Genomic DNA, 21286 nt, shown 5'->3' with positions numbered 1-21286 from the left:
AGGAGCTCCGCCGCTGTCCACTTCATCGAGCAGCCGAGCCCCGAGCGCTAGCAACGCCCGAGTCTACCGCAACGACCTCGCCCGAACCGCCGTCGCCGGAGATCCCCTTCAACGCTGTCGTCGCTCCGGTCCATCTCCGGCCACACCAAGGGCTCCATCGCACTCACTGTGAGCTTAGCCATCTTCCCCTCCCTTCCGTTCTTGCTCCCGAGCCGTGTAGCAACCTCCCGGAGCTCAACCGCACCCACCGCCGTGGAGCTCGTCGCCGACGCGCTCCCGGTCACCCTCCGGCCACAAACTGGTGTCCATCATACTCACCGTGTCACTTAGCACCTAGCTAGCCACTCCCCGAGCCTCACCGACCCCTCTAGCGTCAAGTTCGTCTTCGGCCGAACCCCGGTGGCCGCCAAAGTTGTCGCCGGCGCCAACTCCGGCCACCCCGACCCCAACGGACTCCACCAAGAGCTGCGGCTCGTCCTCAGCTCCACTCCGGTGGTCTCCGCGACCCATTTGGTGGCCGAAACGGCCAAAACCATTTCCGCCGCCGCGTCGGGCTCGCCGGCGGCTAAACGCCGGTGCAGCCGACCCGGGTTTGACCACGGGTGGGCCCTGGTTGACTCCCCTGAGTCAATGACAGGTGGGGCCCAGCCCTGTTAATTAAACAGGTTTAGTTTTAATTAAACTTTAATTAATCTAATCACACTGACACGCGGGACCCACTGTCAGGTTTGACCCGGACGTGTTCCGTTGACCTGCTGACGTCACACTGACGTCAGGCTGACGCAATAATTGATTTTCTGGAATCAAACTAATATAGGAAATTCCAGAATATAGTTTAAATTTCAAAAATTCATAACTTTTATTCTGTAACTCCAAATCAGACAAATTATATATGAAAAATGATCAGAAAATCCAATCTATCCATCTGTACTATTTTCATGCATGATTAAACAAGTTAATTTGGTGTTTAATGCAGAACAAGGAAAAACACTTTAAAGGGCCATGTTTGAGTTTGAAAATTTGAATCTTTGATTCAAATTGGTTCAAACCCTTCTGGTCTTAGTTGCATTAGCCCAACACACTCATATTGCTATGTTTCATGCATGCATCATATTGTTCTTGTGGCAGGATCTGCCCCCGAGGAGTACCGTGATTACCCTAACGAAGAACCGTATCAGTGCATCGAACCATCAGGCAAGCAACCAACCATTTGATCATATCGATACAATCCCATGTTCTCGCTCCTGCTCTCTTTTACTGCATTAAGACAACGCGTTTCAAACTGCTGTGTGCTATGGTAGTTGAACCCATTTCCTCTGCATGACCTGTCATTGCCACAGTAACTAGATGAAACCCACTAGCATGTGTAGGAGTTGATTGAGCCATATGTATGTGTTGTTCCTACCTTGCTATGCCTGCTATGCTTAGAGTCGTGTCAGGTCTGGTTCATCTGGGTGATGGCTAGAGTGAAATGATTATGTCGGTAGTGAGAGTGGTGTGGTGAACACGATTTGGTAAAGGTATCGATGAGAGGCCATGTAGGAGTACATGGTGGGTTGTTTCATTGAAGCCGACCTTAAGCACTGAGATCTGTATGTGTGATTTAAGATACAGCTACTACCATGCATTGGGCCCTGAAATATGACCCCGCTCGACTTCTTATTCACCCTAGCTCTCTGTCCAGGAGTTGCAAGTAGTTTCTGGTGTTTGTAGCCTACTGGAGGCCGTGGATAGTGCTGACCGTAGGGGTGGGCTGTGATGCGGTAGGTACGTGGCACGATGTACCGAATACCCATTAGGTATCTCGGGAACCCTGTTCACATCGTTCGGGGCCGTATGGGAAACCTCGGGCGGACTCCCTGCGGATGGAACCTGGATATGCGATAAACCTGCACTAGAGACTTAGGTGTTTAGGTAGGTCGTGGTCTACACCCACGTCGGCTTTCGCTTGAAGTCTGCCGAGCACATGTCGTGTGCAGACGCTAAGTGGTGGAAACATGTATGAAGAAGTACACCCCTGCAGGGTTATCATGATCTATTCGAATAGCCGCGTCCGCGGTAAAGGACTACTTGGTTGCCTATACAGTTCATAGACAAGTAAATGGAAACTACTAAAAGCCTCAAGATAAGTGTGAGTGCCGAGGATGGCTCTTCCGTAGGAAGACGGAGGTGGATCCTCGGTAGTGTATTGAAGTGGTGAGTAGTGGACTCGTGTGCGCAAAACCATTTCAAGTTGGAGTCTCGTAGGTTAGCCTAGCCAAGAGTCAAAGCTGGCTTGCTGCAATAACTCCACCAACCCTTCTTGATAACATGCATGTATATAGGATCTGATGTAAGTCTTGCTGAGTACCTTTGTACTCATGTTGCTATAATTTACATTTTTACAGAAGACGCTGCAACCCCTTCTAATGGGTTCTACGTAGACGTTGACATCAATGAGTAGGCTAAAGGCCCAGGTGGTGATCCTGAGCTTGTGAAGGACCACGTAGTATAGCTAGACCTTTCAAGCCTCTTTTATCTTTCTAGTTGTCTGTACTCAGACAAGTTACTTCCGCTGCTGGTTTGTATGACTGGATGACTTGAATGCTGGGTCATGTGACCCGTACCTTTGTGTATATTATGTATGGCTCTCTGAGCCTTAAATAAAGTGCTTGTGTCATAGAGTCATGTTGTGATACCTTGTTGTGTTTGCACATATCGGGCATATTGTGTGTATGATTGAAATGCTTGGTATGTGTGGGATCTGACTATCTAGTTGTTTATCTTCAGTAGCCTCTCTTACCGGGAAATGTCTCCTAGTGTTACCGCTGAGCCATGGTAGCTTGCTACTGCTCTGGAACACTTAGGCTGGCCGGCATGTGTCCTTCTTCGTTCCGGTGTCTGTCCCTTCGGGGAAATGTCACGCATTGAGTACCGGAGTCCTGTTAGCCCGCTACAGCCCGGTTTACCGGAGTCCTGTTAGCCCAGTGCTACAGCCCGGACCCACTTGCTGATGACCGACACGTTCGAAGCCGGGTCATGGATGCCTGTCCCTGTAAGTCTGTGCCACTTTGGGTTTACGACTAGTCATGTCAGCCCGGGCTCCTTATCATATGGATGCTAGCGACACTATCATATACGTGAGCCAAAAGGCGCAAACGGTCCCGGGCAAAGGTAAGGCGACACCCGTGGGTATACCGTGCGTGAGGCCGCAAAGTGATATGAGATGTTACGAGCTAGATCGATGTGACATCGAGTCGGGGTCCTGACACTAGCATTAAGGTTCTTGATAGGTTTAGCTTCGGTCCATTTGGTAAACTTGTCGACTGCAACGAGCACATGAGTAAATCCGCTCCTGCCAGTTCTCAGTGGTCCAACCATATCCAGTCCCCAAACAGCAAAGGGCTAGATGAGGGGATGGTCTTTAGAGTAGACGCTAGCTTGTGGGACATGTCGGAGTAAAACTGGCAGCCTTCACATCTGTCGACTATATCTATCGCCATTTCATTTGCTCGTGGCCAATAGAATCCAGCTCGGTATGCTTTAGCCACGATGGCCCGGGAGGACGCATGATGACCACATGTCCCCGAGTGGATGTCATTGAGGATCATTCGACCTTCTTCTGGTGTTATGCATTTCTGACCGACTCTAGTCACGCTTTCCCTGAACAGCTGCCCTCTTATCATAGTAAAGGCCTTGGATCGATGGACGATCTGTCGAGCCTCTTCTTCATCCTCTGGGAGTTCTTTCCTGAGGATGTACGCAATGTAGGGCACCGTCTAGTCGGGAGTAATGGTCATAACCTCCATGATCAGGTCAACCACGGCTGGGACCTCGACTTCAGTCGGATCTGTGGAGCTCTTAGGTTGCGGGGGCTCTTCAGTAAAAGGATCTTCCTGAACTGTCGGCGAGTGGATACGCTCCAAAAATACATTGCTGGGAATGGCTTCTCTCTTGGAACCTATCTTTGCCAAATCGTCGGCTGCTTGTTTTTTCAGTCGGGGTATGTGGTGGAGTTCTAATCCCTCAAACTTCTTCTAGAGCTTTCTCACTGCGTTGCAGTAACCAGTCATGGCTGGGCTTCTAACGTCCCACTCCTTCATCACTTGATTAACTACCAAATCTGAGTCACCATAGACCATGAGGCAACGGACGCCGAGTGAAATGGCCATGCGCAACCCATACAGGAGTGCTTCATATTCTGCTTCGTTGTTGGAGGAATCAAAGTGAATCTGGAGGACATATCTGAGCCTGTCTCCTCGGGGGGATACCAGAACTACTCTAGCACCAGAACCGTTCAGCATCTTGGATCCGTCAAATAACATGGTCCAGTGTTCAGAGTGAACTTGAGTCGGCAGTTGTTGTTCGATCCACTCGGTGAGGAAATCTGCTATTGCTTGGGACTTGATAGCTTTCTTTGCCTCAAACTTGATATCCAGGGGAAGGAGTTCAATCGCCCATTTGGCCACTCGACCAGTTGCATCTCTGTTGTGCAGAATCTCTGACAATGGAGCGTCGCTAACGACTGTAACAGAGTGATCTGAGAAATAGTGTGCAACCTTCTTTGTGGTCATGTAAATCCCATAGACAAGCTTCTGATAATGAGGATATCTCTGCTTTGACGGGGTCAGGACTTCAGAAATATAATAAACTGGGCGTTGAACCTTATAAGCTTTTCCTTCTTCTTCCCGCTCGACCGTAAGTACTGTACTGACGACTTGTCTAGTGGCTGCTATATAAAGCAGTAGAGGCTCTTTGCTGATTGGAGCAGCAAGCGCCGGCTGGGTGGAAAGCAGGGCTTTTAGCTCTGCAAACGCTGCATCAGCTTCTGGGGTCCACTCGAACTTGTATGATTTCTTCATCAGTCAGTAAAGAGGCAGCGCCTTTTCATCGAGGCGAGAAATGAATCGACTTAGGGCGGCCAAGCAACCAGTAAGCTTCTGGACATCGTGCACACGCACAGGGCGCTTCATTAGGAGTATAGCGCCTACTTTCTCTGGGTTAGCATCGATTCCTCATTCGGAAACGAGAAAACCGAGTAACTTTCTGCTTCGAACTCCAAACGTGCACTTTGATGGATTGAGCTTGATATCATACCTCCTGAGGTTGGCAAAGGTTTCAGAAAGGTCAGTCAGTATGTCGGAACCTTTACGTGACTTGACTACAATGTCATCCATGTATGCTTCCACATTCTGAATGATCTGAGTGAGCAGGCACTTCTGAATCATCTCCATGAATGTGGCTCCGGTGTTTTTCAAACCGAATGGCATTGTGACATAACAGAAGCACCCAAACAGGGTGATAAACACTGTCTTTATTTCATCGGGTCCATACAGATGGATCTGGTGGTACCCGGAGTAGGCATCCAAAAAGGACAAACGCTCGCACCCTGGAGTCAAGTCGACTATCTGGTCGATGCGAGGGAGAGGAAAGTGATCTTTCAGGCAGGCACGATTGATAGGTCCTGTTCATCTAGCCCTCCACGGGATCCTGTTCATCCAGCCCCAACCGGCTCGATCGATCGGGGTCCTGTTCATCCGGAGGCAACACCACGGGGTCCTGTTCATCCACCCCTACCGGGAACTGTTCATCCAAACCCCCCCGCAACGCTCATTGTTCATCCAGAGACAACATCGATCGACTTTAGTTAGCAGCAGTAGCGAAGGAATCGCTCGATCGGTTTCAGTTAACAGCCATCGATCAATCGCTCGGGTTCAATAAAGCGTAGCCTGCAGTGCAATCGCTCGGGTTCAGTTAGGGCCCAACACCTCGCTCGGGTTCAGTTAGAGCCAACACCTCGCACACACGCACGTACGTGTACAAGAGAAACGTGCATCGCTCGGCCCCCGACCTCCCACCGTAACCGGGAACTCCTCGAAATTTCCCCCCCCCCTCGCTTCTACCACGGTTTTTTCCGTCATGGACAGCCCAAAGAATGTCATGCAGCTGCCTCTCCGGCCCGCCTAGGATGAAAAGCCCATTTTCTGTCATGATTTTTTGTCATAGAAGTAGGAGCCCACCACATCTATGATGATACTAGGTTTTGTCACAATTATCGTCATACAAGTGTCATATGTATGACATAATTTTTTTTCGTTCGGCCCAAAATGTCACGGATGTGTCTTTTTTTGTAGTGATGGGCACAGGCGGGGAGGGGTGCACAACTACGGCACGCCCCAATACACGGCTTAAACCGCACTAGGGGCTTCCCGCTTTGTTATCTTTCTCTTTTAGCACTTTAATCTCTGGAAACCCTATCTGGCAGCATGATTGCCAAACACATGATGCAGCAACCAAGGAGGCAGAAAGCTACGTCACACCATGGAACTCCTAGGTGGATTACGATAATGAGTGAAATATTTGCTTTAATACTATTCCTCAGCTTGCCCTTGGAAGGGACATGTCAAATAGTCCTACTTTTTGCTTATCGCACTACTTGTATCATTCTGCTTTAATGCACCTTTTTGAATAAACAATGCATAGCATTAAGACTATTATTTCATTCCTCCTTTATATATATATATATATATATATATATATATATATATATGTTCATTCACGACATCTAGCAACCGTACACTCTGGTATGGCCAATACTCTAGGAGCTTAAGCATACCCCATAATACGGCGTGAGAAGTCTGAACACTTTCGACAGTGCGGCACCCCGAACTTATAGCATTATATGCATCAGCTGCAAATCATGTCTTGGGTCAATAGTTGGGTTTTCCCGGCTCCCATGTTTTGGTACCTTACGTTCCGCTATATCGGCTAAGGTAGCACTGGGAGAACTACTGTCATTGTGCCCCGGTTCTGCTGGGCTAAGCACCTCAGTAGAGAAAGCTAAAGCCGACTGTCATGATAAGGCGAGAGACTGGTCGCTGTTCGAGAGGTTTCAAGTCCTTAAAGACTTATGCCGCTTAGAGCGAGGAGTTGGCCCTGTCCGGCTTAAGGTGTGTATTGCGCCCCGAATTTGGCCTTCCGAATAATAGGGGCTTCGCCGAAATTTAAAATTATAGAATTCTATGGCTAAGTGAGAGTGATAACGCATTATGGTCTGATTGCCTTGTTCGTTGTGCTGAGCACCTCCCTCGAAGGACCCAACAATGGGAACAAGAGTGCTCAGGTTTATCCGGAACACCCCAACACTCGTGGCATGGGGGCAGAAGCCGACGACTAGCCATCTCTCATATTTGATAAACTGCCGAACAGAAGGTAATATTTAAAATTCAGACAAGCGTTGCATAGGGCATATGAACAAGTTTTCATAATACAGGATCACAGGAGCAAGTTAACTCAAATATTACATCTTTCGTACACTCGTCCGCCACGAGACGGGCACCCTTCAGGACACCCTCATAGTACATCTCGGGGTGGCGATGCTCCTTGCCCTGCGGTGGCCCTTCCTTCACCAGCTTCACGACGTCCATCTTGGCCCATTGCACTTTCACACGGGCGAAAGCCCGGCGTGCACCTTGGATGCAGACGGACCACTTGATGACTTCAAGCCGTGGGCAGGCATCCACAAGCCGCCTCACCAGGCCAAAGTAGCTGTTGGGAAGGGTGTCGCCAGGCCACATCTGGACTATAAAGCCCTTCATGGCCTGTTCGGCCGCCTTGTGCAGCTCGACCAGTTGCTTCAGCTGGTCGCTCAGAGGCATCGGGTGTTCGGTCCCAGTATACTGAGACCAGAACAACTTCTCCATTGAGCTTCCCTCCTCGGCCTGGTAAAACTGTGCGGCATCCGACACGCTGCGGGGCAAATCTGCGAATGCTCTTGGAGAGCTCCGGATTCGGGTAAGTAACAAGTAATTCACTTTCACATGCTTGCTTTGCATATAGAATGCCTTACCCGCTGCTATCTTCTTCATAGCATCAATCTCCTAGAGGGCCTTCTGTGCTTCGGCCTTGGCACTCTTTGCACTTTCAAGGGGGGTGGCAAGCTCGGACTCTCGTGTCTTCAAGTCAAGCTCCAACGCCTCGTGCTTCGTCACGAGAGCGTGGAGCTCTTGCTGCACCTCGCCCACCCGTGCCTCATACCTTTCCCGCTCGGTGCGCTCCTTGGCCGCTTTGTTTTCGGCCTCGGATAGCGCTTGCTTTAGGGTCGCCACCTCAGTCATGGCCCCTGGCAAATTTACGATGATCCTGTCATTTTGCAATCGCATTCTTTTTATATATATCCATAGACTAGGTACTACTTGCCTTTGTTCTCCTCGAGCTGCCTCTTGGCAAGGCCGAGCTCTTCCTTGGACCCTTCGAGGTCCTGCTTCAGTGCGGCAACCTCCGCAGTCAGTGCGGTAGAGGCCAGTAGCAAAGCCTGCATATGCATATTGACATACTTATATTAGACTCCTGCGATATTGTTTGATCATCTGTTCGGCTTTTCTCTGTGAACACCGAATAGAGCATCAGGGGCTACTATCTATGCGGTAATATTTTACCTATATACTTACCTCAAAGCCTGTCAGAAGGCTGGCACAGGCTTCAGTCAGTCCGCTCTTGGCGGACTAAACCTTCTGGATCACCGCACTCATAATAGTGCGGTGCTCTTCGTTGATGGAAGCGCTGTGAAGCGCCCCAGCAGAGTGTCCGGTGCCTTTGGATGGACAGAGGTCACCAGCACAGGCGTCTTTCCCCTTTCGGAAGGAGGCCGCCTACCTGAGTCCGGAACCACTGGAGGTTCCGGCGCGGTGTTCGGCTGAGGGCCGAACTAGGAGCCCTCGGGAGCCTTGCTCCCTCTACTCCCGGAATCTGGGAGGTCGCCTCGAGGCGCCTCCGGGACTGTCTCCCCTCGACCCGGTGCCTCTTGAGACAATACCTCGGTGTTGTCCGTAGGGCAAGGGGAGGTGGCGGTCGGAAGTGGATCGCTATCCATATCCGACGAGCCCAGGGAGCCGTCCGATGATACGTCGATACGGGCTCGTGGCGGTCTGCATAATCATAATTCGGCGTTAGGAGAAGCGGTGCGACAAAGGTATGCTATGAATTACTCTAGCATCCGAATACTTACAACTTCGCCAGGGGCTTGGCCCTGAGCAGCCAGTCGTCTTCGCCTTCGGCGGCGGTGGTGGAGTAGTCTGGAAGGAGGGTCCTTCCCTTCTTGGACCCTTCGCCCCCCCCCCCCCCGGTTGGGGCGGCCTTCCTTTTCTTGTCTCCCCCGACTGGAGGGGGAGCATCTTCATCTTCCCCCTCATCTTCGGGGGGGGGAGTGCGTCGCGGAGTTATCGGACGATGAGTCCGATAACACCTGGTGTCGGTGTCAAAATCGGCGGATCTCGGGTAGGGGGTCCCAAACTGTGCGTCTAAGGCGGATGGTAACAGGAGGCAGGGAACACAATGTTTTACCCAGGTTTGGGCCCTCTTGATGGAGGTTAAACCCTACGACCTGCTTGATTTATTCTTGAGGATATGAGTATTACAAGAGTTGATCTACCACGAGATCGGAGAGGCTAAACCCTAGAAGCTAGCCTATGGTATGATTGTCTCTCCTCCTACGGACTAAAACCCTCCAGTTTATATAGACACCATAGGGGGCTAGGGTTACACAAGGTCGGTTACAAAGGAGGAGATATACATATCTGTATTGCCTAGCTTGCCTTCCACGCCAAGTAGAGTTCCATCCGGACACGAGACGAAGTTTTCAATCTTGTATCTTCATAGTCCAACAGTCCGGCCAAAGGATATAATCCGGCTATCCGGATACCCCCTAATCCAGTACTCCCTCAGTAGCCCCTGAACCAGGCTTCAATGATGATGAGTCCGGCGTGTAGTATTGTCTTCGGCATTGCAAGGCGGGTTCCTCCTCCGAATACACCACGGAAGAATTTGAATACAAGGATAGTGTCTGACCCTGCAAAATAAGTTCCACATACCACCGTAGAGAGAATAATATTTCCACCAATCTAATCCGCTGACTTGTTTTGGCAACATGACATTATGCCATGGCCCGGTGATTATTCGAACCGTTTTCCTTTAACTAGCCCCGCACATAACGCAAGGCAGTTTTTTGACATGTCTTGTCAAAGCAGAGATCGTGTCCCCCTTATTACGGGATTCTCATCAATACGGGCGTGGGTAACCCAACCGCGCCTAGGACTCCTAGATTTTAGGCAAGTCCCAAATGGCCACGAGGAGGATGCTTGATATTCACCCTCTTTATAAAGGGTCAAGGTTTTTGCTTTTTTCCTCCTGTGCTCAATCGAATCCTTCCCCCGCCTCGAGTTCTAACACCCAAAGCCGAGGTCAGGTACTTCGGACCTTCAATCATGTCTGGATCCAGCCTCCAGGGCCGATGGATGCCCTCCTCCGTGACGGAGGAGGATATCAAGAAGTTGAGGGAGGCAAGATACTTGACCGCTGAAGTCTCGCATCGGCTGCCCGCCCGAGGGCAGGTCGTCCCTACTCCCGAACCCAACGAAGACGTCGTGTTCATCTCCCACTTCCTCCGAGGACTAGGCCTCACTCTGGATCCCTTCGTAAGGGGTTTGATGTTCTATTATGGGCTTGATTTCCACGATCTAGCCCCGGATTCCTTTCTCCACATCTCGGCATTTATTGTTGTATGTGAGGCCTTCCTCCGCATTACCCCTCACTTCAGCCTGTGGCTCAAGACCTTTGATGTGAAGCCAAAGACGGTCGAGGGGCAGTATGCAGTGTGCGGAGGTGCATTAATAAGCAAGATTGCTGGAGCTCCGTGGCCAAAAGGTTCCTTTCCAGAGGTGTCCGGATTATGGCAAAGGGAGTGGTTCTACATCACCGCTCCCAGAAGTGCCAAGTGGGTAGCTCTCCCCGCCTTTCGCTCGGGCCCTCCACCACAACTGATGTCATGGATCAGCAGGGGGCTGAGCTAGGGTCCAGCCAAGGATGTGCCCATATTGCAGGACCACATCCGGGATCTCTTCGAGGGAGATTTTAGTTTGGTTATGGTAGTGCAAGTCATGCTGGTCCGTCAAGTCCAGCCTTGCAAACGCCAGCCCCTTCGTTTATGGGAATTCAACCCAGAAGGACCACGCGCTATTTAGAATTTCCTCGGCCTGACGCATGAGGAGATGTACAAGTCGTTCTTCAGACCCCAGATAGAGTGTCCGGACACCTCCGAGGACATGGGCCTGAGCAGCAACCGCATCACGGCCCAAGTAAGTAACCCTCTAGCCGAACACACTGTCTTTATTTCATCATGACAATATTCTGAAGGATCGCTCTTTGACCAGGACTGGATAGCAAAGGCGAAGATGATCCGGTGTTTGGCTCCCCTTCTCGAAGGCTTGGACAATCTGGTGCTGGAAAAGATGCTTGAGCCAGCACCTTGCCTGGTGCCCGCAAAGGAAGATGAAGGGGGGAATAAAGAGGGCCAAAGCGGACCTCCACCGCTATCTGTTCCAACCGAGGGAACGAGCACCTCCGTGAGGGAGGACAGCCAAGAGAAGGAGTCTGACATTCCTTCACCCCAGGGGAGGAAGAGGTCTACCTCTGATGATACGGAACCCAAGGTTTCCAAATGGGAGAAGAAAACTCCACCAGAGGGTCCCGTCTCGGAGGGTGCTTTTGCCGCACAAAGTTCGTGCGGGGATCAGCCCTCAAATGAGTCGTAGGTGATCATAATTTACTTAATAGTTGAGATATTCTACCTTACTTCCGAGGAAAATAACCTAAGCGTTTATCTTGTAGTTCAGATCTTAGCCCTTCTCAACAGAGCTCGTCTTCAGGGGACCTTCTTCCGGAGATGATGGAGAGTGAAACGCCTCCCTCGGACTCCCCCGCTCAAGAAGCGGGCGACCTTGAAGTGTCGTCACGGAGGGCCTCTCCGGATCCGGTGAGGCCAGAAGATAATCCCGTAGTCACCCGAAGTCCCCAGCATCCGGCTCTTGAAGAGGGCAGACAAAAGAGTCCGGCGCCGTCTGGTATGTGGTCGGATGTACTGAGGGATGTGCTGAAGCAAGCGATCATCTCGGAAGAACACCGTACGTTGATGGGTACGGTGATGGAAAGGATTACTATGTGACGCCTTTATGAGTCTACTAATGGGCTTTGAGGTATGTAAAATGATATACCTTTGTGATAGTACCGCACATTTTTAGGTGTGCCCTGTGTAGATAGTAGCCCCTGAGACTCTGATTGTCGCCGAGAACGGTGGCAAACAGAGGATCGTAGTCCCAGGTAATAACCATACCGCCCTTATGTGTAGGTAGTGGAAGCTCCGGTGGCTAGCCGGACTCATGAGTTTGCCTAACTAAAGCGACAACTGGATGCGGCGGATGCCTACATCGAGCTTGTTAACAAGCGGCTTGATGAGGCACATGGTAAGTGATATTTTTTGGTGAATGTCACATAGTAAGAGCAGCATGATGCCAGTATCTTTAATATGTTGTGACTGCAGACGGAGCTGCCACCGTGGAGACCCTTCGGGCGGAACTTGCCCGGGCCAAAGAACAAGCAAGGAGTAGTAATGCGGCTGCTTTGAAGGCGGCCGAAGAGTTAAGAGCCGAGAAGGCCGCGCATTGCAAGAGCAAAGAGAAAATGGCCAAGATGGCTGTAAAGTTGAAAGACACTGCCGACCGTTGCCAGTTCCTCGAGGAAGAAAACCGAGCGAAGGCGATGGACCTCGAAAAGGCCATGATGGCGACCAAAGACACCCGTTCTGCCATGAGAGCGAAGAAGGAGGAGCTGCGTGAAGCGTGTGACATTGTGGCTGGGAAGCCCTTTTTGCTGCGGAGGAAGTTCGGAGATCCGCGGTATGCCCCTCTGGATCGGCTGTGGAGTTCGGCAGACGCATATCTGGACTTGGCGGCGAGCACTATCGATGCGGCCGAATACTTCCGAGAAAAAACATATCGTGAAGTGGACAAGCTGTTCTGGTCGCAGTTTAACGTTCCAGAGCGTCCTCTTCCATTGACCGATCAGCTAGCCGAATGGGCCGAACTCAATAGGTTGTCCGGACTCGCCATGAGGTCTGTCGTGGATAAGCTGTGGCCGGAAAGGACAAAGCCGAACAGTTATTTTAGCCTGGTGCAGCAGTTCCTTGGTGCAGTGCCGCGCATCAATGCGATGAAGAGGTCGGCGTGCATAGAAGGCTCGCAGATGGCCCTTGCCCGTGTCAAAGCATACTGGGCGGAGATGGATGCTACTACTGTCACGACGCAGGGTTCGGCCATAGGCCGAGTGGCTGCCGAGCACTATTTAGAAGAAGTTCTTGAGGGTGCTCATTTGATAGAGGCCCAATGCTCGAAGAATATTATGTTTGAGTGACATGTATTCCCATTGTAAAAACAATGTTTTATTAAATTTATCAAGGCTGTGTTTATAGTTTTGCCCGAAAGTATTGTGATGCCTCTTGTGCGGCCGTTTATGTATATATGTATATAACCTGAAAGATTGCAGTCGTCGGCTTCAGCCCCCACGCATACAATGCGGGGGTGTTCATAGAAGACGCGTATTCACACTTAATCCAACGTCTTGGTCCTAGTAAGGAGGTGATAGCGCAGCGAACTAGGCAATCGGACTATAATGCTTTAACACTTTCACTTAGCCATAGGAGTTTGACAGTGGGGCTACTATATAGCCCCTGGTGGCTCCGCACTCACCCGAGTTCGGGGTGCGTACATGCCTGGCCGGGAAATGGCCCTTCGTTAAGCCGGAGGAATTCTAGGATTCCGATAGGTCATTGAGTGGTTGACCAGTCTCGCGCTATATCATGACAGTCAGTTTTCGGCTTTCTCTACTGAGGTGCTCGTCCGGATGAACCAGGGCACAATCGCAGTAGTTCTCCTGGTGCCGCCTTAGCCGATAGAGCGGAACGTAAGGCAGCAAAACACAGGAGCTGGGCAAACCCAACATTTGACCCAAGACATGATTCGGAGTTGATGCATATAAGGCCAAACTCGCGACGCTAAACACTCCCTAAGGTATTCGGTCTTTATGGTGTAAACCGGGGCTAAACAGTGCCCTTTGTAAGAAGCCCCTAGTGTCCAGGTACGTGCATTGTTCTGACGTGGCCACATGCCAAGACGTCAGGATCCTTCTCAATTGTACTGAGAATCCGAGGGATGTGTATCAACAAGAGACAGTAAAAAAGGTTGACGCATGGTCTTAATCTAAAAAGAGTCCTTGGAACGGGTCCCTGCTGCACGTCTGCGCCTGTGTCTCCGTTGTGCCGTATCCTGGACGGGTGTAGCACGATTGTCATCTGTAAAAGAGAGGAACTTAGGTGAAAAGTTGTCGTGAAAAAAGGTGGGTTTAAAGGAACCATTTATAGTTCAAGATGAGTAAAAATTGCCACTTGTCTGCGCGCGTTGAGCCCCTTGTGTTTGTAATAGGGGTGTGGCCATGAAACCTGTATGAATTACATATAGCTGCGTCGGACTCGTCTAACCGTGTCCGTGGTCTTGACGACCTATCGAATGCTTTATTTGGTGAGGCCGTTTTAGTGTGCGGCTGCCTCACTCTCTTCGGTGCGCAGGGATTGCTCAATATTTCCATTTACTGTAATGATGCCACGTGGATCGGGCATCTTAAGTGTGAGGGAAGCATAATGCGGTATTGCATTAAAGCGAGTGAAAGCTTCGCGTCCAAGTAGTGCTTGATAGCCACTTTGGAACAGAGCAATGTGGAAGGTTAAATTTTTGCTACGGGAGTTGTCAGGGAAGCCGAATATAACCTCTAGTAGCAGGGAGCCCGTGCAATGAGCCCCTGGGCCTGGCGTTACTCCTCTAAAGGTAGTATTGTTGTCTCAAATTTTCGTTGGGTCTATCCCCATTTATCGAATTGTGTCATGATATATCAGGTTTAAGCTGTTGCCGCCGTCCATCAGGACTCGTGTGAAGTGGTATCCGTCAATTACTGGATCTAATACCAAGGCAGCCCACCCTGCGTTCCGGATACTTGCTGAGTAATCCTGATGGTCGAAGGTGATCGGTTGAGACAGCCAGTGGAAGAACTCCACGGTGATAGGCCCTTGGGCATGTTTGTCTAGGAGTGCCGCTTTGCTTCTTCCCTTTACCATGTGTAACACGTTTACTGTTTTGACTTCTGGTGGAAATTTCTTCTGTTCCCCAGTGTTTTGCTTGCGAGGCTCATCCTCGTCTTCGCTTGGTGTATCCTGCCCCTTATGTTCGGCGTTGAGCTTGCCGGACTGCTTGAAGACCCAACATTCTCTGTGGGTATGATTTGCAGGCTTATCGGGGGTGCTATGGATCTGACATATTTGGTACAGAATTTTTTTTAAGCTGGACAGTTCATCTCTGGCGCCTTTAGAGGGCGGCTTTTGCTGACTTGGCAGAGAGCTTCTGAACCCGGCGTTTACTGTCGTGCTCTTCGGGTTGTCTTCTTTATTTCGGCGCTTATTATTTTTGTTGCATCATGATTTCCCGTTTCCATCTCTAACTTCGGATGTACTTGGGTCGCTGGTGCTGCATTGGGCTAGCCGGTTGTCCTCGCCTGCGCAAAAGCGGGTCATGAGGCTTGTTAATGCTGCCATTGTTCTCGGCTTCTCTTGGCCAAGGTGCCTAGCAAGCCATTCATCGCGGACGCTGTGCTTAAAGGCTGCCAAGGCTTCAGCATCCGGACAGTCGTCTATTTGGTTCTTTTTAGTAAGAAACCTGTTCCAAAGTTTTCGGGCTGACTCTCCAGGCTGTTGAGTTATATGACTTAAATCGTCTGCATCCGGTGGTCGGACATATGTCCCTTGAAAATTTGCCTGAAAGGCGTCTTCGAGCTCTTCCCAGCTTCTAATGGAGCTTTTGGGGAGGCTTTTAAGCCAGTGCCGAGCTGGCCCTTTGAGCTTGAGGGGTAAGTACTTGATAGCATGGAGATCATCTCCTCGAGCCATATGCATATGGAGGATATAGTCCTCAATCCAGACCCCAGGGTCTGTTGTTCCGTCGTATGCCTCTATGTTTACGGGTTTGAATCCCTCCGGAAATTCATGGTCCAACACCTCATCGGTGAAACATAGGGAGTGTGCGGCACCCCTGTATCTAGGTGTACTGTGGTGTTCGGATGTTTGTTGTGTTGCATCGTATGCTGGAGCGCACTTGCGTGGTCCATAAATGGATTTGGTTGCACCGTCCTTTTGATGCGAGCCCTCGCGTGGATCGCGTATTGGATTATGTGCGGCATTGTTCGCCGCTTTATGTTGGCCATGAAGTCGTCTATCCGGCCGGATGGCCATTTTAATTTTTGGTTGCGGGGGATCTAAGGCCTCCTCATCGAATTCAGGTGCAACTTCTGCTTCGGGTAGCTCTTGGTGTGGCGATTACTGTCGTACTTCACTGCTGTTTTGAGTACTTCACTCCATTTGATTTTGAGTGTGTCTTGTGCAGCCTTGAGCCTTTGCTTCTGTTTTTTCAGACTCCTCGCCATGGCAACAAGCCTTTGGTGGGCATTATGTTGCTCCTGGCGCCTGTCCGGTGTGATTTTGTCCGGACTGTTATCTTCGACGGGGTTGGGTTGTTCGGCTTGATTTTCTGTGTTACCATGGTCGGGCAATGGTTCACCCTGCTCTAACGCTGGGTCTATGTGATTGTTATTTCTGCCGGGGCGGGCTTTGGGGCGGCGTTTAAGCCGCCGCTTTGACTGCTGCTCGAGGGAACCACCCGTCGCTGCGTCCTTCCGTTCCTCGTTGCAATTTTTTTTGGGTGTGTCCACCATGTATACATCGTATGATGAGGTGGTTGTCCAGTGCCTTGTGGGCAGTGATTCCTCTTTGACTCCCGCACCGTCGTCAATACCATCGATGTCTTCAGAGTCGAAGTCAAGCATGTCGGTTAAGTCATCGACAGTGGCTACTAAGTGGGTGGTGGGTGGGCGGCGAATTTCTTCGTCATCCGTATCCCAATCCTGCCGGACGTAGTTCGGCCAGGATCCTCCTGACAAGGAGAGAGACCTTAATGAGTTCAGTATGTCGCTGAAGGGCGAGTGCTAGAATATATCCATGGAGGTAAACTCCATGATCGGCGCCCAATCGGATTCGATAGGAACGGGCGCAGGCGGTTCGGAGTCCGTGGCCGGAGAAGGATCCGACAGTTTGGCAGCACGACTCTCGTGAAGGGTAAGGTCGATATTCGGCTCGATCGCCGCTGAGGGTACGGCCTTCGTGACAGGGTCCATCCACCCATCCATGGATGGGCCAACTGGCTCCGAATTGAGGTTCGGAGCGGCTACCGGTGCGATCTCCTGAATACGGTCCGATGGTAGAGCTAAATCGTACTCATCGTGACCGCGCGGCGCACAAGGCAAGGGCTCGAATCCGTCGAAGATCAAGTCTCCACTGATATCGGTCGTGTAGTTTAAGCTTCCAAACCTAACCTGGCGGCCAGGGGCGTAACTTTCGATCTGCTCCAGATGGCCAAGCGAGTTGGCCCGCAGTGCGAAGCCGCCGAACACAAATATCTGTCCGGGTAGAAAAGTCTCACCCTGTACTGCATCGCTTCGATGATCGTAGGAGCCATCAAGCCTAATGGCGACGACACAGAGGAACTCTCAATGAAAGCACCAATGTCGGTGTCAAAACCGGTAGATCTCGGGTAGGGGGTCCCGAACTGTGCGTCTAAGGCAGATGGTAACATGAGGCAGGGAACACGATGTTTTACCTAGGTTCGGGCCCTCTTGATGGAGGTAAAACCCTACATCCTGCTTGATTTATTCTTGATGATATGAGTATTACAAGAGTTGATCTACCATGACATCGGAGAGGCTAAACCCTAGAAGCTAGCCTATGGTACGATTGTCTCTCCTCCTACGGACTAAAACCCTCCGGTTTATATAGACACCAGAGGGGGCTAGGGTTACACAAGGTCGGTTACAAAGGAGGAGATATACATATCCGTATTGCCTAGCTTGCCTTCCATGCCAAGTAGAGTCCCATCCGGACACGAGACGAAGTTTTCAATCTTGTATCTTCATAGTCCAACAGTCCGGGCAAAGGATATAATCTGGCTGTCCGGAAACCCCCTAATCTAGGACTCCCTCACCTGGCGTCGGGAACTCTTTCGAGTTCCCTTGGCCTTCTTGGTCTTCTCCGACACCTTGTAAGGAGCCGGAGTCAGCATCTCCGTCAGGAGAGCGTCCCCAGTGTCTTCGGGCAGAGGGGCCGGATAGTTAATCTGCCCCGACGTCTCCACCCAGTCCTGTTAAAGGCATGGAGCTCAGACCCTGCACATGATTAAGCTAGGGGAAATAAAATATCCTACCAGATGTATAGAAGTCACCAAATGTGCTCGGCGCTTCGTGCTTAGCCCGCGGTCTTCGGTGAGAGAGGGAGGGACCTCGGCACCCTTGAATAGCACCCTCCAGACGTCTTTGTGTGTCGTGTCGAAGAGCTCACTCAGAGTCTGGTGCTGGGCCGGGTCGAACTCCCACAGGTTGAAATCCTGTTGTTGACACGGGAGGATCCGGCAGATGAGCATGACCTGGACTATGTTGACAAGCTTGAGCTTCTTGCTTGCAATATTCTGGATACATTTCTGGAGTCCGTCCAGCTCCACCGATGAACCCCAGGACAGGCCCTTCTCTTTCCAGGAGGTGAGCCGCGTGGAGATTCCGGATCGAAACTCGGGGCAGCCACCCAGTTGGTGTTACATGGCTCGGTGATGTAGAACCACGATGATTGCCACCCCTTTATGGTCTCAGCGAAGGAGCCTTCAAGCCATATAACATTAGGCATCTTGCCCACCATGGCTCCACCGCATTCTGCTTGTTGGCCTCCCACCACCTTCGGCTTGATATTGAAGGTCTTTAACCACAGGCCGAAGTGGGGCCGGATGCGGAGGAAAGCCTCACACACGACTATGAACGCCGAAATGTTGAGTATGAAGTTCGGGGCCAGATCATGGAAGTCCAGCCCATAGTAGAACATGAGACCACAGACGAATGGATGGAGGGGAAACCCCTGTCCGCGGAGGAAGTGGTGGAGGAAAACTACCCTCTCGTGAGGTTCAGGGGTAGGAACGATCTGCCCTGTAGCGGGCAGCCGATGCTCGATATTCACGGCTAAGTATCCGGCTCCATGCAGCTTCTTGATGTGTCCCTTCATAACGGAGGAAGCCATCCATTTGCCTCCCGTTCCGGACATGGTTGGAGAAGGTTGAGGGGAAGGATGTGGACTTCGGCATTGGAGCTCAAGTGCGCAAGAATGGATGAGCAAGGAGGAAGAAGGCGTGGGTAGAAAAAAGGCTAAACCTTGTCCCTTTATAAGGGCGGCCGAAACTATGCGCCCCCATTAGCCTGATAAAACTCGCTTATCCCCCAAGCGCCATAATCGATGGCGCAGTTGGGTTACCCACACCCGTATTGATGAGAATCCCGTAATAAGGGGAACACGATCTCTGCTTTGACAAGACGTGTCAAGAAACTGCCTCATGTTATGTGCGGGGCTAGTTAAAGGAAACAGTTTGAATAATCACCGGGCCATGGCATAATGTCATGTTGTCAAAACAAGTCAGCAGATTAGATTTGTGGAAGTATTATTCTCTCTACGGTGGTATGTGGAACTTATTTTGCAGGGTTGGACACTATCCTTGTATTCAAATTCTTCCATGGTGTATTCGGAGGAGGAACCCGCCTTGCAATGCCGAAGACAATACTACGCGCCGGACTCATCGTCATTGAAGCCTGGTTCAGGGGCTACTGAGGGAGTCCTGGATTAGGGGGTCTCCAGACAGCCGGACTATATCATTTGGCCGGACTGTTGGACTATGAAGATACAAGATTGAAGACTTCGTATCGTGTCCGGATAGGACTCTACTTGGCGTGGAAGGCAAGCTAGGCAGTACGGATATGTATATCTCCTCCTTTGTAACCGACCTTGTGTAACCCTAGCCCCTTCCGGTGTCTATATAAACCGGAGGGTTTTAGTCCGTAGGACAACATACAATCATACCATAGGCTAGCTTCTAGGGTTTAGCCTCTCTGATCTCGTGGTAGATCAACTCTTGTAATACTCATATCATCAAGAATAAATCAAGAAGGACGTAGGGTTTTACCTCCATCAAGAGGGCCTGAACCTGGGTAAAACTTCGTGTCCCCTGCCTCCTGTTACCATCCGCCTTAGATGCACAGTTCGGGACCCCCTACCCAAGAACCGCCGGTTTTGACACCGACAGTGTTCCTCCGGTATTCGGGAGTTGCATAATCTCATAGTCATAGGAACATGTATAAGTCATGATGAAAGCAATAGCAATATACTAAACGATCGAATGCTAAGATAACGGAATGTGTCAAGTCAAGCACATCATTCTCTAATGATGTGATCCCGTTAATCAAATGACAACTCATGTCGATGGCTAGGAAACTTAACCATCTTTGATTCAACGAGCTAGTCAAGTAGGCGTACTAGTGACACGCTGTTTGTCTATGTATTCAGACATGTACTAAGTTTCCGGTAAATACAATTCTAGCATGAATAATAAACATTTATCATGTTATAAGGAAATAAATAATAACTTTATTATTGCCTCTAGGGCATATTTCCTTCAGTCTCCCACTTGCAATAGAGTCAATAATCTAGTTCACATCTTTATGTGATTAGTTCACATCTCCATGCGACTAATACCCAAAGGGTTTTATAGAGTCAATAATCTAGTTCACATCTCTATGTGCTTAACACCCAAAGAGTGATCATGTTTTGCTTGTGGGAGAAGTTTAGCCTACGGGTATGCAACATTCAGATCCGTATGTATTTCACAAATTTCTATGTCTACAATGCTCTGCATGGAGCTACTCTAGCTAATTGCTCCCACTTTCAATATGTATCCAAATCGAGACTTAGAGTCATCTAGATTGATGTAAAAAAGCTTGCATCGACGTAACTCTTTACGACGAACTCTTTTATCACCTCCGTAATCGAGAAATATTTCCTTAGTCCTCTAAGGATAATTTAGACCGTTGTCCAGTGATCTACTCCTAGATCACTATTCTACTCCTTTTCCAGAATCACGATAAGGTCTACAATAGGATTGGTAAACAGCATAGCATACTTTATAGAACCTATGACTGAGGCATAGGGAATGACTTATCATTCTCTTTCTATTTTCTGCTATGGTCGGGTTTTGAATCTTTACTCAACTTCACACCTTGCAACACAGGCAAGAACTACTTCTTTGACTGTTCCATTTTGAACTACTTCAAAATCTTCTAAAGGTATGTACTCATTGAAAAGACTTATCAAGCATCTTGATCTATCTCTATAGATCTTGATACTCAATGTGTAAGCAACTTCATTGAGGTCTTTCTTTGAAAAACTCTTTTCAAACACTCCTTTATGCTTTCCATAAAATTCTACATTATTTCTGATCAACAATATGTCATTCACATATAC

This window comes from Triticum aestivum, chromosome 4A, assembly GCF_018294505.1.
Source record: "Triticum aestivum cultivar Chinese Spring chromosome 4A, IWGSC CS RefSeq v2.1, whole genome shotgun sequence".
NCBI lineage: Eukaryota > Viridiplantae > Streptophyta > Magnoliopsida > Poales > Poaceae > Triticum > Triticum aestivum.
This window is presented reverse-complemented; position numbering follows the sequence as displayed.